General features: G+C 38.8%; 1 long non-coding RNA gene across 1 annotated transcript; it reads left to right on the top strand.

Annotated features, from left to right (window-relative positions):
- The first annotated feature begins 12,942 nt into the window (after positions 1-12,942).
- Positions 12,943-20,546, top strand: LOC140624729 (uncharacterized). The gene is made up of 3 exons (XR_012024209.1): positions 12,943-13,161; positions 13,336-13,377; positions 20,211-20,546. It is a non-coding gene; the product is annotated as an uncharacterized lncRNA (long non-coding RNA).
- The last annotated feature ends 534 nt before the right edge of the window (positions 20,547-21,080 follow it).

Below are 21,080 nucleotides of genomic sequence, written 5' to 3'. Positions count from 1 at the left end.
TCTGCCTTCAGCTCAGGTCATGATCTCGTGGTCCTGGAATCAAGCCGCATGTCAGATTCTCTCCTCAGCAGGGAATCTGCTTTTCCCTCTCCATCTCCCTCTGTGCATTCTCTCTCTCTTAAGTAAATAAATCAAATAAATAAATAAATAAATAAATAAATAAATAAATAAATAAATAAATAAACTTTCTGCATGGGTCGTTAACTGGCTTTAGCTTCTCATACAAAAAATACAAAATACAAAAAAAAATAGGAAATACAAAAAAAAAGGAATTTCAAAAACTCTCTGAGTGTCTGACATAGAATAAGTACTTCTTATGTGTTTCTGTGAATGAACCATTGAAATATTACTATGTACAGTTTCCCAAGATGTTTGCTCTGAAGTCAGTGATATGAATTTGGATTCCACTGTTTCCTAAAAAGTCATATTAGTTTGTAACCACATCTCAGGAATTTCTGTTTAAAACCTATATTGTTAGGGCAGCCCAGGTGGCTCAGCGGTTTAGCACTGCCTTCAGCCCAGAGCCTGATCCTAGAGACCCGGGATCGAGTCCCACATCAGGCTCCCTGCATGGAGCCTGCTTCTCCCTCTGCCTGTGTCTCTGCCTCTCTCCTCTCCCTCTCTCTCTCTCTGTGTCTCTCATGAATAAATAAATAAAATCTTAAAAAAAAAAAACTATATTGTTATAACTTAAATATTTTTAACCAAAGTCTGTTGCAAAAATTCCAGAATAAAGATCAAATACAATGTGGTCTTCAAAGTGAGTTTAAAAAGTTCAAAGCAAAATTCATTCTGAATATGTTAACAGGTAACATTCTAAAGCTTTAAATGTTACTTTTATTTAAAAGTTAAATATGGAAAATAAAAGCATGTGGTCCCTTTACAAATAATTTTCAATGGTGGATTTTGACAGAAGTGTTGGCATTAACTCTCAGGAAATTCAGTCAGTGCAAATAAATGTTGGTAAGTAACTGCATCAAAAACAAGAGAAACAACTTAGATTGAAAAAAAAAAGAAATTCCTGTTCCTGGTTGGGGAATAGTTCCTAGTTCCCACGGTTGGGGATTTCATATATTCATAGATTTGTTTTGCCTAAGAGTAGGCCGTACAACATTTACAGCCAAACAAGCCTTAGACTGGAATCCAAGGTTCCCTGCTCACTAATTGTGTGACTTGGGCAAGCTGTCAACCTACCTGAACCTCTCAGTTCCTTCATCTATTAAAATGTGAATGGTTATTTTTAATATAAATAATAGGGTTAATCTTTCTCTAACAATGATTTTATTAGAGTGCTTCATGCTTACCGGAAATCCATAGCTAACTGCTGTAAACAACAGGGAATTTGTTGATTCACACAAGTGAAGTATCTTGAAGAAGGGCAAATTTCTGTGTTGATTTGCCCCAGAAGTTCTCAATCTTTTTGTTGTTTGTTCATTGTGGTAAAATATAGATAACATAACATTTACCATTTTAATGATTTTTTTCAATTTAATGATTTTTAAGTGTTCAGTTGAGCACCATTAAATGCATTCACATTGTTGTGCAACCATCACCAATGTTCATCTCCAGAACCTTTTCATCTTCCCAAACTGTGGTCTATGTATACAATGGAATATTCCTCAGCCATTAGAAATGACAAATACCCACCATTTGCTTCAACGTGGATGGAACTGGAGGGTATTATGCTGAGTGAAGTAAGTCAATCTGAGAAGGACAAACATTATATGGTCTCATTCATTTGGGGAATAAACAGTTCTACCTATTAAAGATTGCTCTCTGTTGCCTGCCTTTCCTTTGCCCCCGGAAACCACTATTTTACCTTCCGTCTTTATGAATCGGACTATGAATGGCTATTTTTAATGTATGCAATGTGCCTACCACAACGCTAACACTCAGCTACTTGGGGGAGAGGGGAACAGTGCCTGCACAAGAACAGCCCATAACCTCAAGCGTCCAGCCTAAGACAAAAGGCTACTGGAGCAATGGAAGGAGCTAAAGGATCAAACAGAGTGCTAAACACCAAACACAAAGAGAAATGATTAACCACTAGAAGAGGAATCACCTATTAAGTATTTTGTGCCAATCTGTCATAAAATCAAAAGGCAGTGTAGTGCTGACACCCTGTGTCACCTGTTGGCTTTCACCTCTCTACAGCTGCAAAAGTCTTCCAGTTGGTCTTCTGGCCACCAGACTCGTCCTTCCAATCTATCCCCTCAATGGTTGTCACTGTAATTTTCCTCAAATATCAATGTTTCATTCCTGCTGCAAATTCCTCAACAGTAAGAGAGAACTTTAGAGAGAAAACTCAAGGCTCCTCTGGTCTAGAAGTGAACTGAAAAATAGGCACTGTGTCTAGCAGTAACCACGGAAATCTAATGGTGTAAAGTCAGATCAAGCTGAAAGCAGTTGTGAGATTATAGACCGGCAGTATAATGCCTGAGTGGAGCTTGGGACCCTGGGATTTCCTCCTGCAAAGAAGATTTTGAACTTTAACCAACAGATGAGTGTGAAGGTGCCCTAGAGAAGCAAGAGGAATGCATGACCTTCAGGGCCACGGTCTTCAGAAGAATATCACTGGATGGTTTGAATGTGAGTTGCACAAAATTCAGGGACCTGTGAAACTCCCCAGTCATATCTTAAAAGGTACACTGAATTGTAAACATCCTCATGTATGAAGGGAAAGTGGAGCCCTAGAGACTCTGTCTTCAATTAAAAAGTAGTGCAATTGCATTGGAAATCGAGCAGTGATTCCATTAATTAAGGGTTTTAATAACTTAATCATAAAAAAAACTTTCCTGGGACACCTGGGTGACTCACTGGTTAAGCGTCTGCTTTCAGCTCAGCGTGTGATCCTGGGGTTCCAGGATTGAGTCCCACATTGAGCTCCCTGCATGGAGCCTGCTTCTCCCTCTGCCTATGTCTCTGCCTTTCTCTCTGTGTGTGTCTCTTATGAATAAATAATTAAAATCTTTTAAAAAAATTTCCTGACTGTAAACTTGGAATAAGATGGAAATAATTTTTTTTTTTTACCATGTTGCACCTAAATTAACCTGTCTATAATTTAAGAAAAGAAAAAAGGCAGGAAAGAAAATGATGCCTTTAGGGCACCTGGTTGAGCATCTGCCTTTGGCTCGAGTCATGGTCCTGGGGTCCTGGGATTGATTCCCGCATCAGAATCCTCACAGAGAGCCTGCTTCTTCCTCTGCCCATGTCTCTGCCTCTCTCTGTGTGTCTCTCATGAATAAAGAAATAAAATATTTTTTTAAAAAAAGGAAAATCATGTCTTTAATTTTATTTTTGGAAATAAAATAATTTATTTGATTTTAAAAATATTATAACTTTAAATTATTTTACATTTAAGTGTTGTCTCAAAATAGATGGGCATTAGACATGACACATGTACACCTGTTCATGGTGAGCTAGTATGTCTAAATTATCAAGATTTCTGATTCAGTAAGTGAATATAGATGGACATATAGCAAAAAAAAAAAAAAAAAAAAAAAAAAAGATTTTAAATCCAGAGGTTATTTTTAAGAGTTTTTTTTAAATAAATATTTTATTGTTTAAATGTTTAATATACACCCAGTTTATTGAAGTACTTAGAAATTCCAAACTATTTGTTCTGTGGATATTCAGAGCATGACAGTCTGACAGATGCTTAAAAGAACAATTGCTTTTCTGTGTTTTCAACTGCAGCAGAGCCAGTTAAATGTTCACCCAACTATTCAAACTTAATTTGTCTCCATGGCAAAAATAACTCAGTTAATTTTTTCCCTCACTTTTCCCCACTGTGTTTTTCCAGCATCCAGACAGCTGTACTTACATACGCCCAAATACTAGATAAGATTTCAGCTTACTATAAGGAAAATGGTATCAATACCAGAGCTGTTCAAACATGGAAAGAGATGCCTGGGGAGGTAGTAAGCTCCTTGTTGAACAAAGTGTTAAAATAGGGGTTCCTTTGCAGAGAATTTATACATTTGGAGAGTGGCTACCCCAGGTGAATATTTTGCCTTGAAGATTCTGGGAGTCTACGGTTACTATGATTACTGTGTATGAATTGAAGTCATTTCCTTGGTTTGCTTTTGAGAAAAAAAATTGTTTTTTTAAAGATTTTTATTTATTTATTCATGAGAGACACAGAGAGAGAAGGAGGCAGAGACACAGGCAGAGGGAAAAGCAGGCTCCATGCAGGGACCCCGATATGGGACTCAATCCCGGGACTCCAGGATCATGCCCTGGGCCGAAGGCAGACACTCAACCACTGAGCCACCAAGGCGTCCCAGAGGAAAAAAAAAATTAATGAAATACCTGTCATCATAATTGTTATCTAAAGACACAAGGTAGAGAAGAAGCTAGTGTCATAATAATACAAAAGTAGTGGACTATCTACTTACAAAGTTAGTTCCCAAGTGTTGTTCTCCATGTCACAACGGTCCCCATCAATTGGCATCTTTATCTAACAAGAAATAGTGAAGAACTGCTAAAGTTACACTCAGAAAACTGGCAGAAAACAAAATCAACAAGGATAAAAAAAATGATTGGTACTTCCCATGAAAATTATTTGGAAATGGGTCTTTCAGAAAGACCAGTGAAGAGCCATTGAAAAGCCATTGAATAAGCTTAAAAATGTGATCCTCATTGGGACTATGCTATAAAAGTCCACTGTGAAGTGATGGATACCAAGTCACATTATGCAGTTTGGTTGGGAAAATTTTACTCTGCCCCAAAGCAAGGGCTGAGTCATTCCTTCATCATCCTAAGAATAGGGCACACATTTGCAATTACAACTCAATATGCTACACCTAAAATAAACTGTATATTTTTCTCTCAAACTTCAAGATAAAGTTGCAAACAAACTTTGAACTATTGGCTATTTCATTTACTACTTGTTGAGATGGATTGATTTCAGTGGTCTTCTCTCAGGGTTACATTTTTGTTAAGCAGTAAGGACTTCTTGTATTTTCCAAGGGAGCTCCTTAAAGCAATTTGGAAACACACCTATATAATGAGAGGCATTGTATTAATAATTTTTAAGAAATTATTTGAACTTTCCCGCCCTATACAAGTCCACAGTAGAAATAGCAGACATATGTTGTCAACTTAAAAGGAAAACGTCTATGCCCATTGTGTCAGAAGCTCCTTTAGAAATCTAAAATAATTCCACTAATCAATTGTACTAAAAACAGTTTACACAAGGCAGGAAGCATGCCCTGGGATCTCAGTCACTGAGTGCAATTGTAGGTGACTATGGGTGTATTTTTAGGTGATTCAGCATTCTGAGACTAGGGGTTTACTCCCATGCTAGGTCTATCCCAGCTCTGCCTGTGACCTCTGCTCCATGAATCCTACCTTGGTCTCTTGACCTACCTCCAGTGTTTTGGGATCCAGCACAACAATCTGAGTGCCTATTGGAGTCCATTTCTACTCTCACAATCCTCACAGGTATCACCTGGTTTCTTAAAGTAAATTTAACTCTATCCCCAAGTGAAGTACCAGGAAAGGTTGGCCTGGATACCCAGAACCTCTAGTTAATTTAAACCAATTTTCTCCTTTCCTCCTTATAGAGTAATGCCCTCAAAGAAAGATCGAGAGGTCAGGAAATCTTGATATAGAGGTGGAAGCTCAGGCCTTCTTGTAATTGAGCTAGAAAGACGTTGGAGGCAGTTTCGACAAGACAGAGCCACAAATAGACTAGAGTCCAAAGACCAGCCCAAACAACCTTTCAAGACATTTTTGGCATCTTCTTTGTCCTTTACAGAGCTCAGCTTCACACATTGGCCATAAACACTTTGGTCTTTGGGCCAAGGCAGCAAGGTGAAGCTTTTGAAGAACAGGCCTTCAGGTGATCTTCTCAATGGTAGGAAATTTCCACTTCCTTGCTCATCATTGGGGAAAAAGGGCTTAACCTCTGGCTGCCTCTCTTCATTACATAATATGTACATCACGAGGCCCGACCCTAGTTGCCAGTTGCTTATTTGGATGAAGGGAATTTTAAATCTTAGACTTTGAATTCTTTAAAAGCTTATGTCAATGGCTTAGTGTCGTTTTCTTCTATGTTGGTAAACTCATGCCAAATGTGTTAATTTAATGTGAAAACTTATATATGAAGTAATGATACAAAGCCTTCAGCTACCTATCTTGCTCCTACTTAATTATTCTCCTCGCCTTGGGAATAAAAAGACCAGTCCCATGTTTGCCCCAGCTCTAAACAAACCCAGTGCAAGCCTTGAGAGCTCTGTAGGACATACCAAGACAGTGTCTCACACTCTCTGGAGTTCATCATGGAAATGTGATAAAGATTAGAAATATGTAGACCTTTCTCTGTGTCTGTCTTCCAAACGCCCTGTGAGGGCTGGCAAAAAAAAAAAAAAAAAAAGAATGTTCTTATGCTCCAAATATTCACTGGCATGTATTTGTGCAGTAAAATCATGTTTAGGGTTTGCAGTTGGACTTTTTAAATGAACATCTGTTATTCTCTTTCAGTCAAGAGGTTCTGAACCCAGCTGGGTAGGGCAACTTGGCTCCCTCCTCTGTAGAGTCACATATGGAACATGTCATCCATCAGCTGTTTGTTGATTGGCTGACTAGCTGCCACTCATCTCCCACAGCTGTTTTGGCTCTGAGAGGCTCTTGGGTGTGGAGGGAGGGGGTCAGGGTCAGCTTGTTCTGTGCTGCAGCCCATGGGAATTCCAGAAGCAAGGATATTTCATTAAGCTGCTCTGATCAGCCATTACTGAGTGCTAAAGTCACAGCCCTGAGTGTGTGTGAAACCGGGTCTGGTGTGTACCTTTTAGAATGGTGAGTCATAGCAGCTTAGTCTTTAGAGCGATTGTTTTTACCTCCTGGTGTCTCTCTTGTCTATTTCTATGAGATGAGGTAACATGACCCATGCTAAGGCAAATGAGAGATGTGGTTGCAAAGCACAAATTTTTTTGCAACCACAAATTATTTGCAACCACAAATAATATGGAGCTCACACCTACATTATGAGTTCCATATTATTTGGAGAAAGAAGTTTATTTTCTACGCGTCTCAGTAGAGACAGGTACAAGAATACTTCAAGTTCCCTAGACCACTCTGATTCTGATGTCTTCAAGACCCTGGATTTCAAGAAGACAAAATATAAGACTTCAAAATCTCCCTCTCCAGGGGCTTCAGCAAAATTATATTGAAAGTCATAACACTCCTTTTGACACACTGTTATAGGATGATTACTCTTCTTGACTCACAGCTCCAGTCATGTTACTGTCTTACTCAAATTCCTTCCATGGCTTGCAGCTGTCAAAAACACAGGTCATACTCCATAGCTTGGCATTCAAGGTCCTTTATGACCTGATCTCAAACTACTTGTCAAAACTCTTAGTTGCCAACTACTGCCATTAACACTTCCTTCAATCCAGCCAAAATGCACCACATACTGTTTCTTTGTTTCCCCTTGTCTCTCACTCCTGTGCTTTTGCCTATTCGGTTTCCTGATTTCAAGTCCAAGTGCTCCCTGTCAAGGCCAGTTCAATATACCTGCTCCATAAAGTCTTCTTGAGCTTCTCAATCAAGCCTGTCTCTGCTGCCTCCAAATTTCCCCCCTTCCTCTCTCAAAACACTTTTTAGTACTTTCTGCCTGGAATTGTAGCTCGCAGTACCCAGTTGTCCTACCTTCCCCCAGCAGGGGCAAGGAGAACCGTGTCCAGCTCCTCTTTTACTTGCCCTAGGGCCTTGCAGACAGTGGGTGTGTGATCCATTTTTTGTTACAAATATAGCAATGGGCATCTATAGAGAGCTTTAGAATTTCCAAAGTGGATTCACATGCAGCAATTCAGTTAATTCTCATAAGTGAACCTACAAAGAATCGGTGTTCTCTTTATTACAAATGAGAAGGGAAATGGAACTAATTTTTAGTCAGAATTAACTTTTACTTATTTATCAAACTATGATTTGCATCATTCTTAATGTCTGCCTCTTCCACCATATTGTAAGCTCCATGAGAGCAGGAACCATGTCTGTTTATTCACTGATAAATTTCCAGTGCCTTGCACATGGCCAGACATAGTGTAAATATCCACTAAACATTGCCGAATGAAAGAAGGAGTGAACACCATGAGATAAGCAGTGGGCTGAATGTTCTACATACACTATTCAATTCTCACAGCAGGTATCATCTCCATTTCACAGGCAAGGAAATCTAGTCTCTGGGGCACACAGTGCTTGTGTGCATAGCTGAAATGGAAACCCAGTTCTTGGGATTATACACATCATGTCTTTTCCTTCATATCATCAGCTTTCTATGAAGTGCCTTTAAGTTGTCTTTCTTTTGTTATTTTTTTTTTACTTTTAATTGCCTTGTAATTCTATAAGAAGAAAGACATCTTCAAGAGTTACCTTAAGTCTTAAATATTTATTTCTCTTAATAATAGACATCATAATCACAAAATAGTAGATAAGCTATTAGTCACAGTTACAGAGTCTGATGGTATCATTGTGTGAGGGTAGATGGGGTAGATGGGTAGACTATTAGAAGGGAGGAAATGATTTTCTAAAGATTTCTCTACCTCTATTGTAGTTCTCTGCTTTCTTTGAAATGAAAGAATTGTTATGATTTAAGAGAAAAAATAAGTTCCAATCACCATTTACTTTATCCTAAATGACCCATATGAATAGTCATAGTTGCATTTTGATTGCTCTTTGAAGAAAGAATACTAACACATATATTGAGTGATCTCCTTAGCTGGGACTTATTGAGGTGAATAACCTGATGAGGTGGACATTATTATTACCACTATTTTACAAAGGAAGTTAATTGCTTTTATTTTTAAGAATGGTTTATTTTTATATCTATTGAATTTCAAAGGAAAAATATACGACTGAATTGTCCAAATCTTCTCCTTTTTACTTATGTGAAATTTGGGGAAAGGTTTTCTCCCCATTTAACAACATTCTTCATACCTTAAGTCAAAAGGTATGACTTTGTAAAAAATTACTTTGTAATTTTCTGAGTCCTCTTTCCTAGTGTTTTCACATGGTTGGTGGTCAAGTAATTGGGCTTGAAATGCTGTGTTTGGTTAAATGAGAGTTAAATAATGTTTGCAAAAATGAGAGTTGCATTGTACTCAATTATTATTAATAATAATATTATTTTAAATGTTTTTCTTTTTATAACAAGATCAATATATTTCTTTGACTTCTGTTTCTCAACATACATTTGGGAAGCCAAGTCTGAAACTACTTCATTTGAAAGGTAGCATTAAAAAAATAAAAAAATAAAAAAAATGAAAGGTAGCATGTTTCAACATGATTTCTTTTTCTTTTTTTCAACATGATTTCTAAGATAGAGTCCAGTTTGTTAATATTTTATAAATCTCTGTTTTTATAATCTTTATATTTTATAATCTTTCTTTACTACTCATCATCCAATTTGCATCTTTAACATTTACTGTGCCTTTAGTGACAACGTGTTTTTCTTTGTTTCTGTGCAGACTTCAATTACCAAACTACTGGTATGCAGTTAGTCATTCACAAAGTGTATTGAATCAAAACAAAAGACCTTAAGGCCAAAGTTTTGTGCTCTAATACCATTCCCATGAGCCCTGCTTGTTACCCACAGCATGTTCCTATCATTGTGATATGAATTTAAAGAAACCTTTTAAAAACATAGCAGATTAGCAACATCTAAAAATCCCTGGATGGAACCATTACTCTCAAAGTGATCCAAAACTGACATCACACAGAATCGTTTGTAAAAATTTCTGTCCTCATGGCTACTCTTGTGGTGCAAAATATTTATGTGAACCCAAGCTTTTCAAAAGAAAACAACTGTTAGAAAGATATCTTATGTCTTCTCGCTACAGTCTTCATGGCCTCACTTCAAATTTGTTGCCAGGTACTTTTATAGCCAGGGGCCCCTTGAGAGAGACATCTGCTAAGGGAGTTAGGAACACTGAAATGCAAACTATAAAAATAAATAAATAAATAAAGGCACTCCTTTTAAATAGAATTTTCTAAATAATTGCATTAATTAATTAATTAATTTAAATTTCACTTAGTTAACATACAGTGCAATATTGGTTTCTGGAATAGAATTCGGTGATTCGTCACTTGTATACAATACCCAGTGTTCATCACAGCAAGTGCCCTCTTTAATACCCACCACCCACCTAGCTCATTCCCCACCCACCTCCCTCCATCAACCCTCTGTTTTTTGTCATTAAGAGTCTCTGGTGATAGGGGCGCCTGGCTGGCAGAGTTGGTTAAACTTCTGAGTTTTGGTTTTGGCTCAGGTCATGATCTCATGGGTCTTGAGGGCTATGCACTCATAGCATCTGTCTTTCTCTGAATGATGTACTTCATTTAGCATAATACTCTCTAGCTCTATCCACATTTTTATATGGATGTAAAAAATTTTTCATTTTTGATGGCTGAGTAATATTCCATTATATGTATATGTATATGTGTATATATATATATATATATATATATGACATTTAAATAAAAATGGAAGTTTCTCTTCTGAAGATAGCAAAGTAAGTAGTTTTTTTCTTTGATAGGCCCCTGTATCCACATATATACTCTAGGGCTTCAGGTCAGTTCTGTAGAGTTCCCAGATCCAAAGAGATGAGAAGTCATCAAGACCAACAATGTAAGAGAAGGGATTCTTGCAAATGCCTTGAAATCTCATTCCATTTCCCCTGCGACCTGTAATGAGCACAGTTCCCTTTCTTTACCAGAGTCCTTAATCCTGACCCCTCGGGATTTACAACTACCACACACTTGATATTAACTGTCATTTCTTTGTCCTCAGGTTTAACATCAGTTCATTTCAGTTGTCTGGTTCTGGCCTTGGTAGAGCACCAGCCTACTTTCAGTCCTTACTGCCCATCTGTAAATTCTTCTAGTCCCTTTCTCTCACTGGAATTTCCCACCATAAGAGCTATTTAATGCCTCCTCCTGCTCCAAGCAGGTATAACCCTGCTGGTTGACACAAGGGAAGTTTACCCTTCAGCTCTCGGCAAGACATACCCAGTGTGTAACACATATGTAATGTATAATAAATAGAGATGATAGTTTTGAAGGAATTCGTTGCCTAACCAATGTGATATGGCAGCTTATACTCCATATGACCTCCACCATTTTCTCTCATTCTCTATGTGCCTCCAGCTCTCTCCTTTGCTGTGCTCTTATTCTTCTGACATGGGAATATGACTCAGAATAAGTTAAAGAGAATAGATAAAACTAAACCACAAGAACAATACCACAGGCACATACCGATACCTTCAACTGAGAAGAAATAGGCCAGAAATCCACAAGGACCAGTTGAGAGGTATAAACAAATTTTACATAAACATGTAAATTTTTTTTAATATATTTTCAATTTTTTTTAAGATTTATTTATTTATTCATGATAGATGTAGAGAGAGAAAGAGAGAGGCACAGGCACAGGAGGAGAGAGAAGCAGGCTCCATGCTGGGAGCCTGACGTGGGACTCGATCCCGGGACTCCAGGATCACGCCCTGGGCCAAAGGCAGGCGCCAAACTGCTGAGCCACCCAGGGATCCCCCATAAACATGTAAGTTAATTTAACTCTGCTAATTATTTCAATAGCTAAAATGTGGGTTTTAGAAAACATCTTGCAAAGACCATGCACAGATCACTGTATGTTTCTTTGATCATTCGGCTACATCAAAGTTGTGTACAAACAAGTGAGGGAAACACTTGAGTACAGTCTAGGTCTGGAATTTCCTGAATCTCTGTGCTCTTTCCATCTATCACTGGCACACAAAAAAATCTTTTTGTGGGACTTGAAACATTCATGCATATGTGGCCTCCATTATTAGGAATTCTTCTAGAAGTTTTGAGATTTAGGTCCAGGATTGTAAGAAAAAACTAAAAATACTAAGAAGATAAGTTAGGAAGTTAGCAATTATAAAGAAGTGGATTTAATAAGTATCAAATGAAAAATGGCAGATATCCTAAATAGTTCACAAAATCCTTACAGAAAAACTTGAAATACCAAGAAGATGATTTTTCAAAAATTTGGAATTGGACAAAAAAAAATATTTTTAAATGAGACCAAAACACCCATATAAAAAGATACTGGTTGATTATCAAATAGCTGGGATCTTGCAATACCTTACTATCTAGATATTTGGAAATATTGAGTTACACTTGTCATGTAGGCCCTATAATTCCATTCCTTTTTTAAAAAAAAAAATAATACCACTTTGAATAACACCACTTAGAATTCCCAGAATTCTGAGTACATGTTGTGAATATGAATATATTTGAGATGATCCAGTTTTTGTAGCTATTAATAAAAAGGTGGACTGTGGGATCAATAAACAAAATGGTTGGGAGAATCATTGACCTTCAGATTGGAGAGAAAAGATGGGAGTCACATTGAGAGACCACTGCCAGGATCCCTGGGTGGCTCAGCGGTTTAGTGCCTGCCCTTGGCCAGGGACATGATCCTGGAGTCCGGGGATTGAGTCCCGCGTCAGGCTCCCTGCATGGAGCATGCTTCTCCCTCTGCCTGTGTCTCTGCCTCTCTCTCTGTCTCTGTGTCTCAAATAAATAAATAAATAAATAAATAAATAAATAAATAAATAAATAAAATCTTAAAAAAAGAGAGAGAGAGAGAGAGAGAGACCACTGCCATATGGAAACCTAGACTTCTGGAGTTTGGCATCTGGGCCAATAACTTAAAATTCTTTGGGAAGTGGAATATAAGGAATTATATACACTATAGTATAAAAGGGTTCCATTTACATAGTTGAGATGGAATTTGTCATTTTTATAAAACATGAAATAAAGAATCTATTCCTTTGGCAAACACTGATACTTGTCTTTTGATATTCATCCCCCCTCCTTTTTTTTTAGTAATAAGAAATATATATTTTAGTTTAGAATATAGTAAAAATATGCATGCTCGATCTCCCTTTAAGCTAGGACTTACCACATGATTAATTTGGGGCCATATGACATAAGAGGAAGCATTGTGTGACACTTCAGGAGTTCTCCTCAATTAAAAAGCCCTCCTTTGCCTTTCTTCCAACCTGCTGACTTGACGGTTGGAGCTCCAGCAGGCAGTTGAACCATAAGAACTAAGACCACGTCTTAAGCATGTTGAAGCAGAACCTTGGGGAAAGACTGGTTCCTGATGACCATGAGGTTGTTATCATTCCTGGACTTACAATCTCTGAAATTATTTCACTTGAGAAAATGACACTTCTATCTTTCTAAAGGCATTTTTTGTGTGTGGGGGGGAGGAAGGGAGAAAAGTGGTCCATTTTATTCTCAGATGAACCTAATCCTAACTGATATGTTTTATTCTCCCATTCCTAGTACTCTGCTGGAATGTGTGCTGGATTTGGGGGACAGCTGGAGGTAAGCGGGGCAGAGTGGGGCAGTCATCAGGACAGCCCATAGTCAGAAGGTTTGGCATTCATTTGAGTCACAATCTGTAGGCATAATTTTCCATAGAGAAGGGGACAAGAAGCAGTTTACCTAGAAACTGAAGCAGTTCCTGGATTACCTGCTGGGTTAGCCCCTGTTACCTATTAAAAGATATAGTCAAATGTATCAGTATAATTTTTCCTTTCTTTTCTTAATTCCAAGTGTGTGTGTGTGTGTGTGTGTAATTTTTAGTATGTTACAATTCTATTTTTCTATTCTATTCTATTTTCATGAAGATTAAATAAACTGTCCATTTTAATATTTTTCATTTAAGTGATTTACCCACAGGAAATCCCAAAATCTAGGTCCTTGGGTCTGTGTTCAGTTTTAACTGAATGCTGGCCAGTTCTTTATTTCTGAAGGCAAATTCCCCCAGAAACTTAGAGTCTCAGAAAGAAAAGTACTCACAAGGTTGTGGCTCAAACTTCCTGCTTTGGAAAAAAACAGTATGACCAATATGATCATACTTCTCATGTGGCTTAATATTTGTTGGGGAAAAATTATTTCATGTAGACACAAAATTATATTCCAATTGAGAGATGGAGTTCGTTTTGCTTCATTGAAAGGTATTTAATAATGGAAGGATAGTAGGGTGAAAGAACATTTCTGTTCACTCTTCTTTGCTTCTAGAATTTGAGTAAATAGTCAAATCACTAAAAATTAGGTCAAAAACTTTAATGAAATTAACTGGCAAATTAACATTTGCCCTGATATCAGTTATTCTTGGAAGTGAACTGCAGGGTGTTGCACTTTTATATATTTTAAGCACATGAGTTGAAACAAAACTAATCTTTTTGGAAGGCTTTAAAAATAGTCCAGGAAGCAGTATTTTCTAATTTTGTAGGTGTACAGAGAAAGAATACCTGATAACATGGAATCATTTTCAGCAAAAAAATTGCTTATCAATGGAAGCATCATTTTCATATTTCAGAGTTCGAGTTTCTTTTGACAAGCAATTCTTATCCCGCTCATTGTTAAAATACTTTCTTTACCTTGGAAGTAGATGTTGAGTTTACTTTTACAAAATATCTATAATATAACATACTGTCAGAACTGCTTAAATTAAATAAATTTATTATTAAAAAATTTTTTAAAAAGAACTGCTTAAATCATCATTTTAATATAATTACATGGTTGACAAGTTTCTACTGAGTTAAAAACAAGACATCAGTTTCCAAAAGGAATTGCTTATGCTTATCCTCACATCACCACACTGGGACTTAACTGCAGTTTCAACTCTCCCAGAATAAAATCTAAACCATTGGATCAGCTATCACTTGATTAGCAGTAGTTGGGTCATCTGGCCCATAGGCCCTTGCCATCCCCTAAGGGAAAGTAACTGCAATCACCAGCCAGCTTTTTGCCCAGTACAACTTCCTAGTTCCCATTCTCTTCTCCCTGTAAAAGTCTTTCATTTGGTGCTGCTCCTCAGAGCTTCTTTCTATCTGTAGATTGGATGCTGCTAGATAAATCAAGTTTTTCTCAAAATAAAGTAAAAAAATTTAAAATTTAAATATCCCCAGTTTATCTTTTAACAACTAAAAAGAAGAAATTGTCAGTTTTGACACGTTTTATTATTTTCTTGTTTTTATACTCTTAGTATTATCGTTAAATGTGGAGTATTGTGGAAATTTGGGGGGTTTGGTTTTTTGCAGAAATCCTTTTTATGCCACTTTATCCATTTTGTGAGGTTTGTCTAGGTAAAACCAAAAACTATGTATCTTTATACCTATATTAAGAATTACAAAAAGAAGTTCTAATATTTTCTTCCCACACTTCAGTGGACTGTCTTGCACAGCCTGTGGCATATCCATTCATTTTGGGTACTATTAGGGAACTCAAAATCAACCCCACCTTACAGATTCCATCCATTTAACAACTAATGGCAACATCATAATATGGGTGCCCTAACCCTTTCCTAAGTGTCATTATACAACACATATGATCCAGTTTCAATCCAGAGATCTGACGAAGAAGCCCATCCTTCTACTTACCAGTAATGGGAGCCAATCCAAGTCTCTGGACTCTATTTTGTTCCAGTACAAAGAGTACGTTGGGCTGGGGGGCACCTAGGTGAGTCTGTAGTTAAGTGTTCAACTCTTGATTTTGGCTCAGGTCATGATCTCAGGGTCTTGAGATCAAGTCCATGTTGGGCTCTGTATTGGGCATGAGCCTACTTAAGATGATTCTCTCTCTCCCTCTCCCTTTGCCCCTCCCCCTGGCTGGCATTCTTTCTCTTCCAAAAAAATAAAAGAGTATCTTGGACTGGGAGGTATATTCCAGACTAACACCATCCCACTTTGCTGCACTACCTCTGTGTGGTGAGGCACGGAGAGCTAAGGAAAAGCTGGCTGTGAGACCTAAGCCCAGCACTCTGTTGTAGGGCTAATTCTCAATTCCAGGATTTTTACATCAGTTTTTCTCCTTTGTACAGACAACCCCACTCTAACTGCATGTCAGACCTGAAGCACAGAGTTAGGTTAGGCTGAGCAGTCTGCAGTATCCAGAACCCCGGGGTCTGGGCTTCAACAGAGTCTTATTCCATTGTTTTATTCCATCTTTTTACCCCTTCTAATGGTAGCCATCCACAGTGATTCTAAAATACATCCTTCATCCCAACTTCCTTCTAAATAAGGTTGGCCTTGGAGAGATAATAGTGCTTTTCTAACTCCTTCTTTGCTGAAGCAGAGAAAACAAAACAAATTTCATCTTCATCTGTGTCTGCACTACAATATGGAATAAATACTGTGTTCAAGGAACTGTGTGCTAAGACATTGACAGTCAACATTTCCTTTTAATACTCACACGAGGCTGATGATTATCTCTGCTTCATAGATGGAGAAATTGAGGCTTAAAGAGGTTACAAAAGCAGCACAATTCAGAAAATGGGGAATCTATAATGGAAACTCAGGCAATACTAACTTCTATATCCATAATATCAACATTATACTTTATTACAATTCCATAATTATACTCAGGGACAACTATAGCTGTCTACCAGAATTATGCTCATGTGTACGATGAAATATTTTTCCTTGAGTAGGTCACAGTGTGTTTGGAGAGACAGAAAGTGTGTTACAGGGATCCCTGGGTGGCTCAGCGGTTTGGCGCCTGCCTTTGGCCCAGGGCGCGATCCTGGAGTCCCGGGATCAAGTCCCACGTCGGGCTCCCTGCATGGAGCCTGCTTCTCTCTCTCTCTCTCTCTCTCTCTCTCTCTCTCTATGTCTATCATGAATAAATAAATAAAATCTTTAAAAAAAAAAAAGAAAGTGTGTTACAATAGAAATTGGCAAAAGTTGCTGGAAGAACATAGAGAAGAGAGCCCTAAACTACTTAGAAGGGACCAGAGAAAGATTCATCCAAGAGGAAACTCTTGGGAATTAATTCTTGAGTTAAGTTCCCAGAAGTTAATCCTTGGGAAATGAGTAGTAGATGGTAGCAGAGAGAAAAGGCTGGTGGGCATGCCTAGCAGAGAAACCATTTATACAAAGGTGAGAAGGCTTGAGAGCATCTTGCATATTGGAGGACAGCAAACAGCTTTCCATCATCAAAGGACAAGAAATGGAACTTTAAATACTGAATTGAGGAGCAATAGACAAGATGACAGAAAAAGACAGAGGGAAAAACATGGAGCACTTTGCATGATATGCCAAGGGCTTTGAACGTTTTCTGAATGTGACAAGAAGCCACTGAAGGAGTGAGTATCACAGTGATCATGTTTGCATCTTAGATAACTGTAGAAATCGATTAGAGGTTGGTATGAGGCTTAGAGCCCCAGGTGGAAAGATTGTATAATTTTTGATGCCATTTTATTCTAAAACTCAGGAAACTTTGAAGGTATGGCCTGAGCCTCTAGGATAGCCACACAGACCAATGTAGTCTTTTTCCCATTTTCAATTTGAGAGCTTATACCAAACGTCATTTTCTTAAGGCCACTCTCTCACTCACTGACTCATTTCTTCATTCAGCAGACATTAATTTGGCAGGAGTTTCCAAGAACTGAGTTCAGAACTAGAGCAAACTTTTCCCATCAAGTTCACCCCAGGACAAAACCACATCCTTTAAGCTAAATCAGACTAGACGGGCTCTTTCACCTGAGCCTGAGAGAATATGAGACTGCCTTCATGCATCTCTCTCACCACCTTTCCTCTGCACTTACCTTGGTGCATCCATCTCTCTACCAGAATCTCAGCAGGAATACCAGACACAGGAACACTGACCCAGGTAGAGTGTCTTCCTTTTAGATAACCATATGTGGTGACAAGGTGCTGGGCAACACTCATGCCAAAGTCCTGCAGAACTTTCCGCAGAGGGACCTGTACACTATTGTGAGAGAAAAACCAAATGGCAATTGCATTGGCTAATGCACATCAGCATCTTTTCCTTATTGGACAAATTTGAAGATAAAAATTCCTATGTGGTTTGAAGAGATGACATTTCAAAAAAAAAAAAAAACCCACATGGTATCAACAAAGAGAACTGTCATCATCTCAGATCTCCAACTCACAAAGGATGAAAATTCTGCCTTCGTCAGTATCAGAATGGGAACCAACACACCCAAAATAGAGTTTCTCTATTTTTTTTGCCACATTTTTTCCAAATTCATCTTTGTTACTATTTCCACAGTCCCGGTAACAAAAATTATTTGAGGACCTATGTGAGCAAAATACTGTACAGGACATAGGAGATACAAAAAGTCATATAACAGCATTACTGTTCCTTAAAGACTTTGGTATAATTGAGGCAGATAAAAGGTACACAAAGAAAAATTAATTATACAATAAAATAAGACATGCTATGGATTAAGTACATGGTACATATGATGGTTTCCTAGGAAAGAGGAAGTTTATCTGAGATTAAAAGGAACAGGAAGGGTTAGGATTATCACAGAGAGGATATGATCATGTGGACTCTAGGACTTAAGAATAACCATAGCTAATATTCACATAACATTGCCAGGCGTTGTTCTAGGCACTTTATACATGTAACTGATTTTATTCCTTACAGTATTCTTATGACATAAGGACTAACTATCCCCTATGTTAAAGATGAAGCAATATGCACAGAGAAAATAGGTGACTTGGCTAAAGCCACACATCCAAGAAGTGGCAAAACCACAACATGATCTCAGGCAGTCAGCCCTCAGAATGCGGTCGTAACCACTTACACACCCTAGCATGTATAAAGAGCAGTCAGGCTTCATCTAGGGGTAGCAAGTGAGAACAGAGGTGGGCAAGTATATCCATGTGTCAGGCAGTGAAATCTCATGAGAGCGGGGGCATATACAGAAGTGCCCCAGAAACCCTGGAATGTTCAATGTGGGATCAGACCTAAAGCCATTCACTTCTGTATTTGATTTGATTTGATTTGATTTGATTTGATTTATTTTTTAGAGGGGGAGAGAAGAGGGGTAGAGGGAGAGGGATTGGGAGAAGGAGAGGGGGAAGGAGGAGAGGGAGAGGAAGAGGAGAGAGAAAGGGATAGGGAGAGGGAGAAGGAGAGGGGGAAGGAGAAGGAGAGGGAGAGGAAGAGGAGAGGGAGAGGGAGAGGGGGAGAGAATCCCAAGCAGACTCTCCACTGAGGGCAGAGCCTGGGGTGGGGGGGGGGGTGGGGCTCTATCTCATAACCCTGAGATCATGACCTGAGCTGAAATCAAGAGTCGGCCACTCAACTGACTGAGCCACCCAGGCTTCCCTCACTTCTGGATTTTTAAAAGCAGTTTATTTTATATTCGCAGACATATCTAATTTCAAAAGTCAAAACTGAAATGGTTAAAATCTCAAATCATCTCAGACTGCAGTAGTATTGGGGTTGAACGGAAAACTAGGCGAAGTAGCATACTATGTGATTACAGAAATGAATATTAACGTGGTCTTCAGTTGGAAAAATGTACAAATCTAGAATTTTCCTAAAATTTGTATAAACCCAGATTTTAGTTACAAAACATTGATGAGCGTTCTTTACGTTGTTTGGCCTCTTAGTTTATCCCTCACCCTGGCACCATGTTTCTTGCCCCTTCTTCCCTCTGCCCCAGGTCAGGAACAGCGGGTGTTTATAGGATCCTAAACAGAGTCATTTCATGCTCATTAGGTTCTGCTGAGGTGGGAAGGCTGGAGCAGGTCACTTCCTCCCCATTGTGGTCACAGAACTTGTTTCTAGTAAAAAGGAGAGGAGAAAAGAGGGAATGGGAAGTTGGTTTTGTTTCAGGTTGAGGGAAAACACGAATCTGAGTGAACCTCCGTTAAAGTGACAATATTCTGCAACGAATCCACGAGACTTTTTTCCTCCCCAAAGCTTGTTAGCAAAGCAATGATCTCACTTGAAGGGGCAGAGAAGAGTTAGATGAGGACTCTAGCAGACAAGCTTCCTGAGAAGAAAAAAAAAAAAAAAATTACTCAACATCTGCGATCCCTAAGTCTCCCTCCCACCCCTAAGAGAAGTTTCCAGGACGGGGGGGCGGGCGGGCAGGGAAGGCCAGTGACTACTGTCTCCACTCTAACTCTAGCTCTCATTCAAAAGGCATCAAGCAAAATCTTTATATGTTCTGAGATTTTTTTTCCCCTCTATTTTTGTTTCCCTTCCCCACCCTGAAAAGTGTTGAAAAGTGTTCAATCACATGACATTCACTGGCACCCATCTGCCAGCTTCCATAGGTCTGAATGCACTTTGGTGTGCCTGACTCTCAGACTTCAGCCTCGCTTCTTCCAGATAATGTGCGGAGGGGCTCATGCCAAAAGGAGAAAACGTCTCTCTTTCTCTTATAGTTTGGCCCAGGCTTCGCTACATCGCCCCCATGCTGCCAAGGAGCCCAGAAGACCTTGACCAAGGGCAGGATGAGTCAGGAGCTACAAGCAATCTTCCAAGACCATTTCCTGTGGCCTCCCCTCCCTGGCCTAGGACCAAAGCAGGACCGTGGAGACTGCCCCTCTTCCATCCTCTATTGCCTCTGAATCGGTGATACTGATTTAAGGCACTCACACTGAAGCCTCCATTTATACTTGTTTAGAGTTCTTTGGAAATAAGAAAAAACATACAATTGTTTCTATTTCTCTGAAAATAAGGGCAATACTAGATACCTATTGCTTAAAATAAATATTGTTGATGAATGAAGGAAAGTAATCATTGCTGGCATGCCAAATAGAAATGGAAACTGTGATTCTGCAGAGAAGTGAGGGATCGACAGGGTCTGACCTTACCCTTGACCCTGACCCTGACCCTAGAGGTTGGAGGAGAAGGAAGAGGATGGACAGGGGGTGGAGGAGCTGGGCACGTGGCATAATTTGCCACTTGGAACCTCTGGGGAGCCTCGTGATGGTGTATCTCAGCCAGGCAGGGCTAGACACAAGGAGCGTGGGCCCTCTGCCTCCCGGAGCCCCAGGGCCAGACAAGACAGTTCAGCCTGGACAGTTCATGCCAACAGGTCATGGCAAAAAGTTTTCAGTAGCCAGGATGGTGGTAAGCTGGTCTTGGATGCTCCAGAACATCTAGAACAAATCCTAAACGAGACAGCACTGATCCATATCTAGCTTAAAACTTTAGGTGCTCTCATGATTTTCTAGAAAAATGTATCATATATCTTAATTATCTTTGTTATTTTTCAGGCTTTTCTCAACGCTCTTTGTTAATTTTTTATT

Source organism: Canis lupus, chromosome 35 (genome assembly GCF_048164855.1).
Source record: "Canis lupus baileyi chromosome 35, mCanLup2.hap1, whole genome shotgun sequence".
NCBI lineage: Eukaryota > Metazoa > Chordata > Mammalia > Carnivora > Canidae > Canis > Canis lupus.
Note: the sequence above shows the minus strand (reverse complement) of the source record. Positions and strands in the feature narration are given on the sequence as shown.